The sequence below is a fragment of the Osmerus eperlanus genome, unplaced genomic scaffold, assembly GCF_963692335.1.
Source record: "Osmerus eperlanus unplaced genomic scaffold, fOsmEpe2.1 SCAFFOLD_251, whole genome shotgun sequence".
NCBI lineage: Eukaryota > Metazoa > Chordata > Actinopteri > Osmeriformes > Osmeridae > Osmerus > Osmerus eperlanus.
Genome location: NW_026911841.1, coordinates 10,001 through 22,500, shown reverse-complemented (window position 1 = coordinate 22,500; position 12,500 = coordinate 10,001).

Sequence of the window (12,500 nt, the reverse complement as noted above, 5' to 3'; positions counted from 1 at the left end):
CCCCAGCGAAATCCCACGTTCGGGCGCAAAACTGCACGTTTGGAGCCACATTTTGTCTGAAGCTGGAAACCTGCATTCAAAGCTGGGAAAAGGTGCTCATTGACAGGCATCTCCACTTCGGGACCTCGTAGCACCTTCACCCGGGTGGCGTTGGAAAGGTCTGGGCGAGGGGGACACGGGGAGGTCAGGCTCGCCACGCGCACGCGCTTCCCCGCGAAACGGGAGCCCAAACAAAACTTTAAACGGACCCACCGAATTGGGGATCATCAATCCTGGGAAAATAACCACACACACCGCTGCCCCCCGTGCCAACTTGAATTTAGAAACCGTCCCCAGCGAAATCCCACGTTCGGGCGCAAAACTGCACGTTTGGAGCCACATTTTGTCTGAAGCTGGAAACCTGCATTCAAAGCTGGGAAAAGGTGCTCATTGACAGGCATCTCCACTTCGGGACCTCGTAGCACCTTCACCCGGGTGGCGTTGGAAAGGTCTGGGCGAGGGGAACACGGGGAGGTCAGGCTCGCCACGCGCACGCGCTTCCTCGCGAAACGGGAGCCCAAACAAAACTTTAAACGGACCCACCGAATTGGGGATCATCAATCCTGGGAAAATAACCACACACACCGCTGCCCCCCGTGCCAACTTGAATTTAGAAACCGTCCCCAGCGAAATCCCACGTTCGGGCGCAAAACTGCACGTTTGGAGCCACATTTTGTCTGAAGCTGGAAACCTGCATTCAAAGCTGGGAAAAGGTGCTCATTGACAGGCATCTCCACTTCGGGACCTCGTAGCACCTTCACCCGGGTGGCGTTGGAAAGGTCTGGGCGAGGGGAACACGGGGAGGTCAGGCTCGCCACGCGCACGCGCTTCCTCGCGAAACGGGAGCCCAAACAAAACTTTAAACGGACCCACCGAGCTGGGGACGGCTTTTTCCGGGGAGATAACCGCGCACACCGCTGCCCCCCGTCCCAACTTGAATTTAGAAACCGTCCCCAGCGAAATCCCACGTTCGGGCGCAAAACTGCACGTTTGGAGCCACATTTTGTCTGAAGCTGGAAACCTGCATTCAAAGCTGGGAAAAGGTGCTCATTGACAGGCATCTCCACTTCGGGACCTCGTAGCACCTTCACCCGGGTGGCGTTGGAAAGGTCTGGGCGAGGGGGACACGGGGAGGTCAGGCTCGCCACGCGCACGCGCTTCCTCGCGAAACGGGAGCCCAAACAAAACTTTAAACGGACCCACCGAATTGGGGATCATCAATCCTGGGAAAATAACCACACACACCGCTGCCCCCCGTGCCAACTTGAATTTAGAAACCGTCCCCAGCGAAATCCCACGTTCGGGCGCAAAACTGCACGTTTGGAGCCACATTTTGTCTGAAGCTGGAAACCTGCATTCAAAGCTGGGAAAAGGTGCTCATTGACAGGCATCTCCACTTCGGGACCTCGTAGCACCTTCACCCGGGTGGCGTTGGAAAGGTCTGGGCGAGGGGGACACGGGGAGGTCAGGCTCGCCACGCGCACGCGCTTCCCCGCGAAACGGGAGCCCAAACAAAACTTTAAACGGACCCACCGAATTGGGGATCATCAATCCTGGGAAAATAACCACACACACCGCTGCCCCCCGTGCCAACTTGAATTTAGAAACCGTCCCCAGCGAAATCCCACGTTCGGGCGCAAAACTGCACGTTTGGAGCCACATTTTGTCTGAAGCTGGAAACCTGCATTCAAAGCTGGGAAAAGGTGCTCATTGACAGGCATCTCCACTTCGGGACCTCGTAGCACCTTCACCCGGGTGGCGTTGGAAAGGTCTGGGCGAGGGGAACACGGGGAGGTCAGGCTCGCCACGCGCACGCGCTTCCTCGCGAAACGGGAGCCCAAACAAAACTTTAAACGGACCCACCGAGCTGGGGACGGCTTTTTCCGGGGAGATAACCGCGCACACCGCTGCCCCCCGTCCCAACTTGAATTTAGAAACCGTCCCCAGCGAAATCCCACGTTCGGGCGCAAAACTGCACGTTTGGAGCCACATTTTGTCTGAAGCTGGAAACCTGCATTCAAAGCTGGGAAAAGGTGCTCATTGACAGGCATCTCCACTTCGGGACCTCGTAGCACCTTCACCCGGGTGGCGTTGGAAAGGTCTGGGCGAGGGGGACACGGGGAGGTCAGGCTCGCCACGCGCACGCGCTTCCCCGCGAAACGGGAGCCCAAACAAAACTTTAAACGGACCCACCGAATTGGGGATCATCAATCCTGGGAAAATAACCACACACACCGCTGCCCCCCGTGCCAACTTGAATTTAGAAACCGTCCCCAGCGAAATCCCACGTTCGGGCGCAAAACTGCACGTTTGGAGCCACATTTTGTCTGAAGCTGGAAACCTGCATTCAAAGCTGGGAAAAGGTGCTCATTGACAGGCATCTCCACTTCGGGACCTCGTAGCACCTTCACCCGGGTGGCGTTGGAAAGGTCTGGGCGAGGGGAACACGGGGAGGTCAGGCTCGCCACGCGCACGCGCTTCCTCGCGAAACGGGAGCCCAAACAAAACTTTAAACGGACCCACCGAGCTGGGGACGTCTTTTTCCGGGGAGATAACCGCGCACACCGCTGCCCCCCGTGCCAACTTGAATTTAGAAACCGTCCCCAGCGAAATCCCACGTTCGGGCGCAAAACTGCACGTTTGGAGCCACATTTTGTCTGAAGCTGGAAACCTGCATTCAAAGCTGGGAAAAGGTGCTCATTGACAGGCATCTCCACTTCGGGACCTCGTAGCACCTTCACCCGGGTGGCGTTGGAAAGGTCTGGGCGAGGGGAACACGGGGAGGTCAGGCTCGCCACGCGCACGCGCTTCCTCGCGAAACGGGAGCCCAAACAAAACTTTAAACGGACCCACCGAATTGGGGATCATCAATCCTGGGAAAATAACCACACACACCGCTGCCCCCCGTGCCAACTTGAATTTAGAAACCGTCCCCAGCGAAATCCCACGTTCGGGCGCAAAACTGCACGTTTGGAGCCACATTTTGTCTGAAGCTGGAAACCTGCATTCAAAGCTGGGAAAAGGTGCTCATTGACAGGCATCTCCACTTCGGGACCTCGTAGCACCTTCACCCGGGTGGCGTTGGAAAGGTCTGGGCGAGGGGAACACGGGGAGGTCAGGCTCGCCACGCGCACGCGCTTCCTCGCGAAACGGGAGCCCAAACAAAACTTTAAACGGACCCACCGAGCTGGGGACGGCTTTTTCCGGGGAGATAACCGCGCACACCGCTGCCCCCCGTCCCAACTTGAATTTAGAAACCGTCCCCAGCGAAATCCCACGTTCGGGCGCAAAACTGCACGTTTGGAGCCACATTTTGTCTGAAGCTGGAAACCTGCATTCAAAGCTGGGAAAAGGTGCTCATTGACAGGCATCTCCACTTCGGGACCTCGTAGCACCTTCACCCGGGTGGCGTTGGAAAGGTCTGGGCGAGGGGGACACGGGGAGGTCAGGCTCGCCACGCGCACGCGCTTCCCCGCGAAACGGGAGCCCAAACAAAACTTTAAACGGACCCACCGAATTGGGGATCATCAATCCTGGGAAAATAACCACACACACCGCTGCCCCCCGTGCCAACTTGAATTTAGAAACCGTCCCCAGCGAAATCCCACGTTCGGGCGCAAAACTGCACGTTTGGAGCCACATTTTGTCTGAAGCTGGAAACCTGCATTCAAAGCTGGGAAAAGGTGCTCATTGACAGGCATCTCCACTTCGGGACCTCGTAGCACCTTCACCCGGGTGGCGTTGGAAAGGTCTGGGCGAGGGGGACACGGGGAGGTCAGGCTCGCCACGCGCACGCGCTTCCCCGCGAAACGGGAGCCCAAACAAAACTTTAAACGGACCCACCGAATTGGGGATCATCAATCCTGGGAAAATAACCACACACACCGCTGCCCCCCGTGCCAACTTGAATTTAGAAACCGTCCCCAGCGAAATCCCACGTTCGGGCGCAAAACTGCACGTTTGGAGCCACATTTTGTCTGAAGCTGGAAACCTGCATTCAAAGCTGGGAAAAGGTGCTCATTGACAGGCATCTCCACTTCGGGACCTCGTAGCACCTTCACCCGGGTGGCGTTGGAAAGGTCTGGGCGAGGGGAACACGGGGAGGTCAGGCTCGCCACGCGCACGCGCTTCCTCGCGAAACGGGAGCCCAAACAAAACTTTAAACGGACCCACCGAGCTGGGGACGGCTTTTTCCGGGGAGATAACCGCGCACACCGCTGCCCCCCGTCCCAACTTGAATTTAGAAACCGTCCCCAGCGAAATCCCACGTTCGGGCGCAAAACTGCACGTTTGGAGCCACATTTTGTCTGAAGCTGGAAACCTGCATTCAAAGCTGGGAAAAGGTGCTCATTGACAGGCATCTCCACTTCGGGACCTCGTAGCACCTTCACCCGGGTGGCGTTGGAAAGGTCTGGGCGAGGGGGACACGGGGAGGTCAGGCTCGCCACGCGCACGCGCTTCCCCGCGAAACGGGAGCCCAAACAAAACTTTAAACGGACCCACCGAATTGGGGATCATCAATCCTGGGAAAATAACCACACACACCGCTGCCCCCCGTGCCAACTTGAATTTAGAAACCGTCCCCAGCGAAATCCCACGTTCGGGCGCAAAACTGCACGTTTGGAGCCACATTTTGTCTGAAGCTGGAAACCTGCATTCAAAGCTGGGAAAAGGTGCTCATTGACAGGCATCTCCACTTCGGGACCTCGTAGCACCTTCACCCGGGTGGCGTTGGAAAGGTCTGGGCGAGGGGAACACGGGGAGGTCAGGCTCGCCACGCGCACGCGCTTCCTCGCGAAACGGGAGCCCAAACAAAACTTTAAACGGACCCACCGAATTGGGGATCATCAATCCTGGGAAAATAACCACACACACCGCTGCCCCCCGTGCCAACTTGAATTTAGAAACCGTCCCCAGCGAAATCCCACGTTCGGGCGCAAAACTGCACGTTTGGAGCCACATTTTGTCTGAAGCTGGAAACCTGCATTCAAAGCTGGGAAAAGGTGCTCATTGACAGGCATCTCCACTTCGGGACCTCGTAGCACCTTCACCCGGGTGGCGTTGGAAAGGTCTGGGCGAGGGGAACACGGGGAGGTCAGGCTCGCCACGCGCACGCGCTTCCTCGCGAAACGGGAGCCCAAACAAAACTTTAAACGGACCCACCGAGCTGGGGACGGCTTTTTCCGGGGAGATAACCGCGCACACCGCTGCCCCCCGTCCCAACTTGAATTTAGAAACCGTCCCCAGCGAAATCCCACGTTCGGGCGCAAAACTGCACGTTTGGAGCCACATTTTGTCTGAAGCTGGAAACCTGCATTCAAAGCTGGGAAAAGGTGCTCATTGACAGGCATCTCCACTTCGGGACCTCGTAGCACCTTCACCCGGGTGGCGTTGGAAAGGTCTGGGCGAGGGGGACACGGGGAGGTCAGGCTCGCCACGCGCACGCGCTTCCCCGCGAAACGGGAGCCCAAACAAAACTTTAAACGGACCCACCGAATTGGGGATCATCAATCCTGGGAAAATAACCACACACACCGCTGCCCCCCGTGCCAACTTGAATTTAGAAACCGTCCCCAGCGAAATCCCACGTTCGGGCGCAAAACTGCACGTTTGGAGCCACATTTTGTCTGAAGCTGGAAACCTGCATTCAAAGCTGGGAAAAGGTGCTCATTGACAGGCATCTCCACTTCGGGACCTCGTAGCACCTTCACCCGGGTGGCGTTGGAAAGGTCTGGGCGAGGGGAACACGGGGAGGTCAGGCTCGCCACGCGCACGCGCTTCCTCGCGAAACGGGAGCCCAAACAAAACTTTAAACGGACCCACCGAGCTGGGGACGGCTTTTTCCGGGGAGATAACCGCGCACACCGCTGCCCCCCGTCCCAACTTGAATTTAGAAACCGTCCCCAGCGAAATCCCACGTTCGGGCGCAAAACTGCACGTTTGGAGCCACATTTTGTCTGAAGCTGGAAACCTGCATTCAAAGCTGGGAAAAGGTGCTCATTGACAGGCATCTCCACTTCGGGACCTCGTAGCACCTTCACCCGGGTGGCGTTGGAAAGGTCTGGGCGAGGGGAACACGGGGAGGTCAGGCTCGCCACGCGCACGCGCTTCCTCGCGAAACGGGAGCCCAAACAAAACTTTAAACGGACCCACCGAATTGGGGATCATCAATCCTGGGAAAATAACCACACACACCGCTGCCCCCCGTGCCAACTTGAATTTAGAAACCGTCCCCAGCGAAATCCCACGTTCGGGCGCAAAACTGCACGTTTGGAGCCACATTTTGTCTGAAGCTGGAAACCTGCATTCAAAGCTGGGAAAAGGTGCTCATTGACAGGCATCTCCACTTCGGGACCTCGTAGCACCTTCACCCGGGTGGCGTTGGAAAGGTCTGGGCGAGGGGAACACGGGGAGGTCAGGCTCGCCACGCGCACGCGCTTCCTCGCGAAACGGGAGCCCAAACAAAACTTTAAACGGACCCACCGAGCTGGGGACGGCTTTTTCCGGGGAGATAACCGCGCACACCGCTGCCCCCCGTCCCAACTTGAATTTAGAAACCGTCCCCAGCGAAATCCCACGTTCGGGCGCAAAACTGCACGTTTGGAGCCACATTTTGTCTGAAGCTGGAAACCTGCATTCAAAGCTGGGAAAAGGTGCTCATTGACAGGCATCTCCACTTCGGGACCTCGTAGCACCTTCACCCGGGTGGCGTTGGAAAGGTCTGGGCGAGGGGGACACGGGGAGGTCAGGCTCGCCACGCGCACGCGCTTCCCCGCGAAACGGGAGCCCAAACAAAACTTTAAACGGACCCACCGAATTGGGGATCATCAATCCTGGGAAAATAACCACACACACCGCTGCCCCCCGTGCCAACTTGAATTTAGAAACCGTCCCCAGCGAAATCCCACGTTCGGGCGCAAAACTGCACGTTTGGAGCCACATTTTGTCTGAAGCTGGAAACCTGCATTCAAAGCTGGGAAAAGGTGCTCATTGACAGGCATCTCCACTTCGGGACCTCGTAGCACCTTCACCCGGGTGGCGTTGGAAAGGTCTGGGCGAGGGGAACACGGGGAGGTCAGGCTCGCCACGCGCACGCGCTTCCTCGCGAAACGGGAGCCCAAACAAAACTTTAAACGGACCCACCGAATTGGGGATCATCAATCCTGGGAAAATAACCACACACACCGCTGCCCCCCGTGCCAACTTGAATTTAGAAACCGTCCCCAGCGAAATCCCACGTTCGGGCGCAAAACTGCACGTTTGGAGCCACATTTTGTCTGAAGCTGGAAACCTGCATTCAAAGCTGGGAAAAGGTGCTCATTGACAGGCATCTCCACTTCGGGACCTCGTAGCACCTTCACCCGGGTGGCGTTGGAAAGGTCTGGGCGAGGGGAACACGGGGAGGTCAGGCTCGCCACGCGCACGCGCTTCCTCGCGAAACGGGAGCCCAAACAAAACTTTAAACGGACCCACCGAATTGGGGATCATCAATCCTGGGAAAATAACCACACACACCGCTGCCCCCCGTGCCAACTTGAATTTAGAAACCGTCCCCAGCGAAATCCCACGTTCGGGCGCAAAACTGCACGTTTGGAGCCACATTTTGTCTGAAGCTGGAAACCTGCATTCAAAGCTGGGAAAAGGTGCTCATTGACAGGCATCTCCACTTCGGGACCTCGTAGCACCTTCACCCGGGTGGCGTTGGAAAGGTCTGGGCGAGGGGGACACGGGGAGGTCAGGCTCGCCACGCGCACGCGCTTCCCCGCGAAACGGGAGCCCAAACAAAACTTTAAACGGACCCACCGAATTGGGGATCATCAATCCTGGGAAAATAACCACACACACCGCTGCCCCCCGTGCCAACTTGAATTTAGAAACCGTCCCCAGCGAAATCCCACGTTCGGGCGCAAAACTGCACGTTTGGAGCCACATTTTGTCTGAAGCTGGAAACCTGCATTCAAAGCTGGGAAAAGGTGCTCATTGACAGGCATCTCCACTTCGGGACCTCGTAGCACCTTCACCCGGGTGGCGTTGGAAAGGTCTGGGCGAGGGGAACACGGGGAGGTCAGGCTCGCCACGCGCACGCGCTTCCTCGCGAAACGGGAGCCCAAACAAAACTTTAAACGGACCCACCGAGCTGGGGACGGCTTTTTCCGGGGAGATAACCGCGCACACCGCTGCCCCCCGTCCCAACTTGAATTTAGAAACCGTCCCCAGCGAAATCCCACGTTCGGGCGCAAAACTGCACGTTTGGAGCCACATTTTGTCTGAAGCTGGAAACCTGCATTCAAAGCTGGGAAAAGGTGCTCATTGACAGGCATCTCCACTTCGGGACCTCGTAGCACCTTCACCCGGGTGGCGTTGGAAAGGTCTGGGCGAGGGGAACACGGGGAGGTCAGGCTCGCCACGCGCACGCGCTTCCTCGCGAAACGGGAGCCCAAACAAAACTTTAAACGGACCCACCGAATTGGGGATCATCAATCCTGGGAAAATAACCACACACACCGCTGCCCCCCGTGCCTACTTGAATTTAGAAACCGTCCCCAGCGAAATCCCACGTTCGGGCGCAAAACTGCACGTTTGGAGCCACATTTTGTCTGAAGCTGGAAACCTGCATTCAAAGCTGGGAAAAGGTGCTCATTGACAGGCATCTCCACTTCGGGACCTCGTAGCACCTTCACCCGGGTGGCGTTGGAAAGGTCTGGGCGAGGGGAACACGGGGAGGTCAGGCTCGCCACGCGCACGCGCTTCCTCGCGAAACGGGAGCCCAAACAAAACTTTAAACGGACCCACCGAGCTGGGGACGGCTTTTTCCGGGGAGATAACCGCGCACACCGCTGCCCCCCGTCCCAACTTGAATTTAGAAACCGTCCCCAGCGAAATCCCACGTTCGGGCGCAAAACTGCACGTTTGGAGCCACATTTTGTCTGAAGCTGGAAACCTGCATTCAAAGCTGGGAAAAGGTGCTCATTGACAGGCATCTCCACTTCGGGACCTCGTAGCACCTTCACCCGGGTGGCGTTGGAAAGGTCTGGGCGAGGGGGACACGGGGAGGTCAGGCTCGCCACGCGCACGCGCTTCCCCGCGAAACGGGAGCCCAAACAAAACTTTAAACGGACCCACCGAATTGGGGATCATCAATCCTGGGAAAATAACCACACACACCGCTGCCCCCCGTGCCAACTTGAATTTAGAAACCGTCCCCAGCGAAATCCCACGTTCGGGCGCAAAACTGCACGTTTGGAGCCACATTTTGTCTGAAGCTGGAAACCTGCATTCAAAGCTGGGAAAAGGTGCTCATTGACAGGCATCTCCACTTCGGGACCTCGTAGCACCTTCACCCGGGTGGCGTTGGAAAGGTCTGGGCGAGGGGAACACGGGGAGGTCAGGCTCGCCACGCGCACGCGCTTCCTCGCGAAACGGGAGCCCAAACAAAACTTTAAACGGACCCACCGAATTGGGGATCATCAATCCTGGGAAAATAACCACACACACCGCTGCCCCCCGTGCCAACTTGAATTTAGAAACCGTCCCCAGCGAAATCCCACGTTCGGGCGCAAAACTGCACGTTTGGAGCCACATTTTGTCTGAAGCTGGAAACCTGCATTCAAAGCTGGGAAAAGGTGCTCATTGACAGGCATCTCCACTTCGGGACCTCGTAGCACCTTCACCCGGGTGGCGTTGGAAAGGTCTGGGCGAGGGGAACACGGGGAGGTCAGGCTCGCCACGCGCACGCGCTTCCTCGCGAAACGGGAGCCCAAACAAAACTTTAAACGGACCCACCGAGCTGGGGACGGCTTTTTCCGGGGAGATAACCGCGCACACCGCTGCCCCCCGTCCCAACTTGAATTTAGAAACCGTCCCCAGCGAAATCCCACGTTCGGGCGCAAAACTGCACGTTTGGAGCCACATTTTGTCTGAAGCTGGAAACCTGCATTCAAAGCTGGGAAAAGGTGCTCATTGACAGGCATCTCCACTTCGGGACCTCGTAGCACCTTCACCCGGGTGGCGTTGGAAAGGTCTGGGCGAGGGGGACACGGGGAGGTCAGGCTCGCCACGCGCACGCGCTTCCCCGCGAAACGGGAGCCCAAACAAAACTTTAAACGGACCCACCGAATTGGGGATCATCAATCCTGGGAAAATAACCACACACACCGCTGCCCCCCGTGCCAACTTGAATTTAGAAACCGTCCCCAGCGAAATCCCACGTTCGGGCGCAAAACTGCACGTTTGGAGCCACATTTTGTCTGAAGCTGGAAACCTGCATTCAAAGCTGGGAAAAGGTGCTCATTGACAGGCATCTCCACTTCGGGACCTCGTAGCACCTTCACCCGGGTGGCGTTGGAAAGGTCTGGGCGAGGGGGACACGGGGAGGTCAGGCTCGCCACGCGCACGCGCTTCCCCGCGAAACGGGAGCCCAAACAAAACTTTAAACGGACCCACCGAATTGGGGATCATCAATCCTGGGAAAATAACCACACACACCGCTGCCCCCCGTGCCAACTTGAATTTAGAAACCGTCCCCAGCGAAATCCCACGTTCGGGCGCAAAACTGCACGTTTGGAGCCACATTTTGTCTGAAGCTGGAAACCTGCATTCAAAGCTGGGAAAAGGTGCTCATTGACAGGCATCTCCACTTCGGGACCTCGTAGCACCTTCACCCGGGTGGCGTTGGAAAGGTCTGGGCGAGGGGAACACGGGGAGGTCAGGCTCGCCACGCGCACGCGCTTCCTCGCGAAACGGGAGCCCAAACAAAACTTTAAACGGACCCACCGAGCTGGGGACGGCTTTTTCCGGGGAGATAACCGCGCACACCGCTGCCCCCCGTCCCAACTTGAATTTAGAAACCGTCCCCAGCGAAATCCCACGTTCGGGCGCAAAACTGCACGTTTGGAGCCACATTTTGTCTGAAGCTGGAAACCTGCATTCAAAGCTGGGAAAAGGTGCTCATTGACAGGCATCTCCACTTCGGGACCTCGTAGCACCTTCACCCGGGTGGCGTTGGAAAGGTCTGGGCGAGGGGAACACGGGGAGGTCAGGCTCGCCACGCGCACGCGCTTCCTCGCGAAACGGGAGCCCAAACAAAACTTTAAACGGACCCACCGAATTGGGGATCATCAATCCTGGGAAAATAACCACACACACCGCTGCCCCCCGTGCCAACTTGAATTTAGAAACCGTCCCCAGCGAAATCCCACGTTCGGGCGCAAAACTGCACGTTTGGAGCCACATTTTGTCTGAAGCTGGAAACCTGCATTCAAAGCTGGGAAAAGGTGCTCATTGACAGGCATCTCCACTTCGGGACCTCGTAGCACCTTCACCCGGGTGGCGTTGGAAAGGTCTGGGCGAGGGGGACACGGGGAGGTCAGGCTCGCCACGCGCACGCGCTTCCCCGCGAAACGGGAGCCCAAACAAAACTTTAAACGGACCCACCGAGCTGGGGATCATCAATCCTGGGAAAATAACCGCGCACACCGCTGCCCCCCGTGCCAACTTGAATTTAGAAACCGTCCCCAGCGAAATCCCACGTTCGGGCGAATAACTGTGAATTTTAAGCCCCCGTTTCTCTCAAGCTGGAAACGTGCATTCAAAGCTGGGAACAAGGGCTTCATGTACAGGCATCCCCACTTAGGAACCTCGTAGCACCTTCACCCAGGGCTCGTTGGATAGGTATGCCCGAGGGGAACACGGGCACATCGAGACCCGCGGCCGCACGCGCATTTCCCCGACGCTGCGAGCGAAACAACATTTCAAACACGCCTACCGAAATGGGGACACTTTTTTCGGGGAAAATAACCGCACACACCGCTGCCCCTTGCCCTCACTTGAAGAACAAAACCATCCCCAGCAAAATCACACTTTCGGGCGCCAAACGGTGCATTTCACACCCACAAAATACTCAACAAGTCAAACACACTCTCACACTGCAAAATTTGGGAGCCCCGGGGAACAACACTACACTCTTGGCCTCCCCGGGGAACAGCACTCCCAGGGCGGCAAGCACACCTCCGGGGAGGACCCCCCTGCACTACCTGATCACCGTGGGGCCCTGTGCACCCACTCTTAAGCACCCCCCCTGTGTTAAAACCAAAATAACCCCACTTTAAGAAGTACGTGCCCCTGGGCATCCCCTGCTTACAGTGCCCGTGCCCCTGGGCATCCCCTGTTTACAGTGCCCGTGCCCCTGGGCATCCTCCCATTGACTCCCACTCAAAATGGACTTAGGTTTTGGACGCTAAAGTGCCTGTGATGCAGTGCCCCTGGGCATCCTCCCATTGACTCCCACTCAAAATGGACTTAGGTTTTGGAGGCTAAAGTGCCTGTGATGCAGTGCCCCTGGGCATCCTCCCATTGACTCCCACTCAAATTGGACTTAGGTTTTGGAGGCTAAAGTGCCAGTGATGCAGTGCCCCTGGGAGTCCTCCCATTGACTCCCATTCAAAATGGACTTAGGTTTTGGA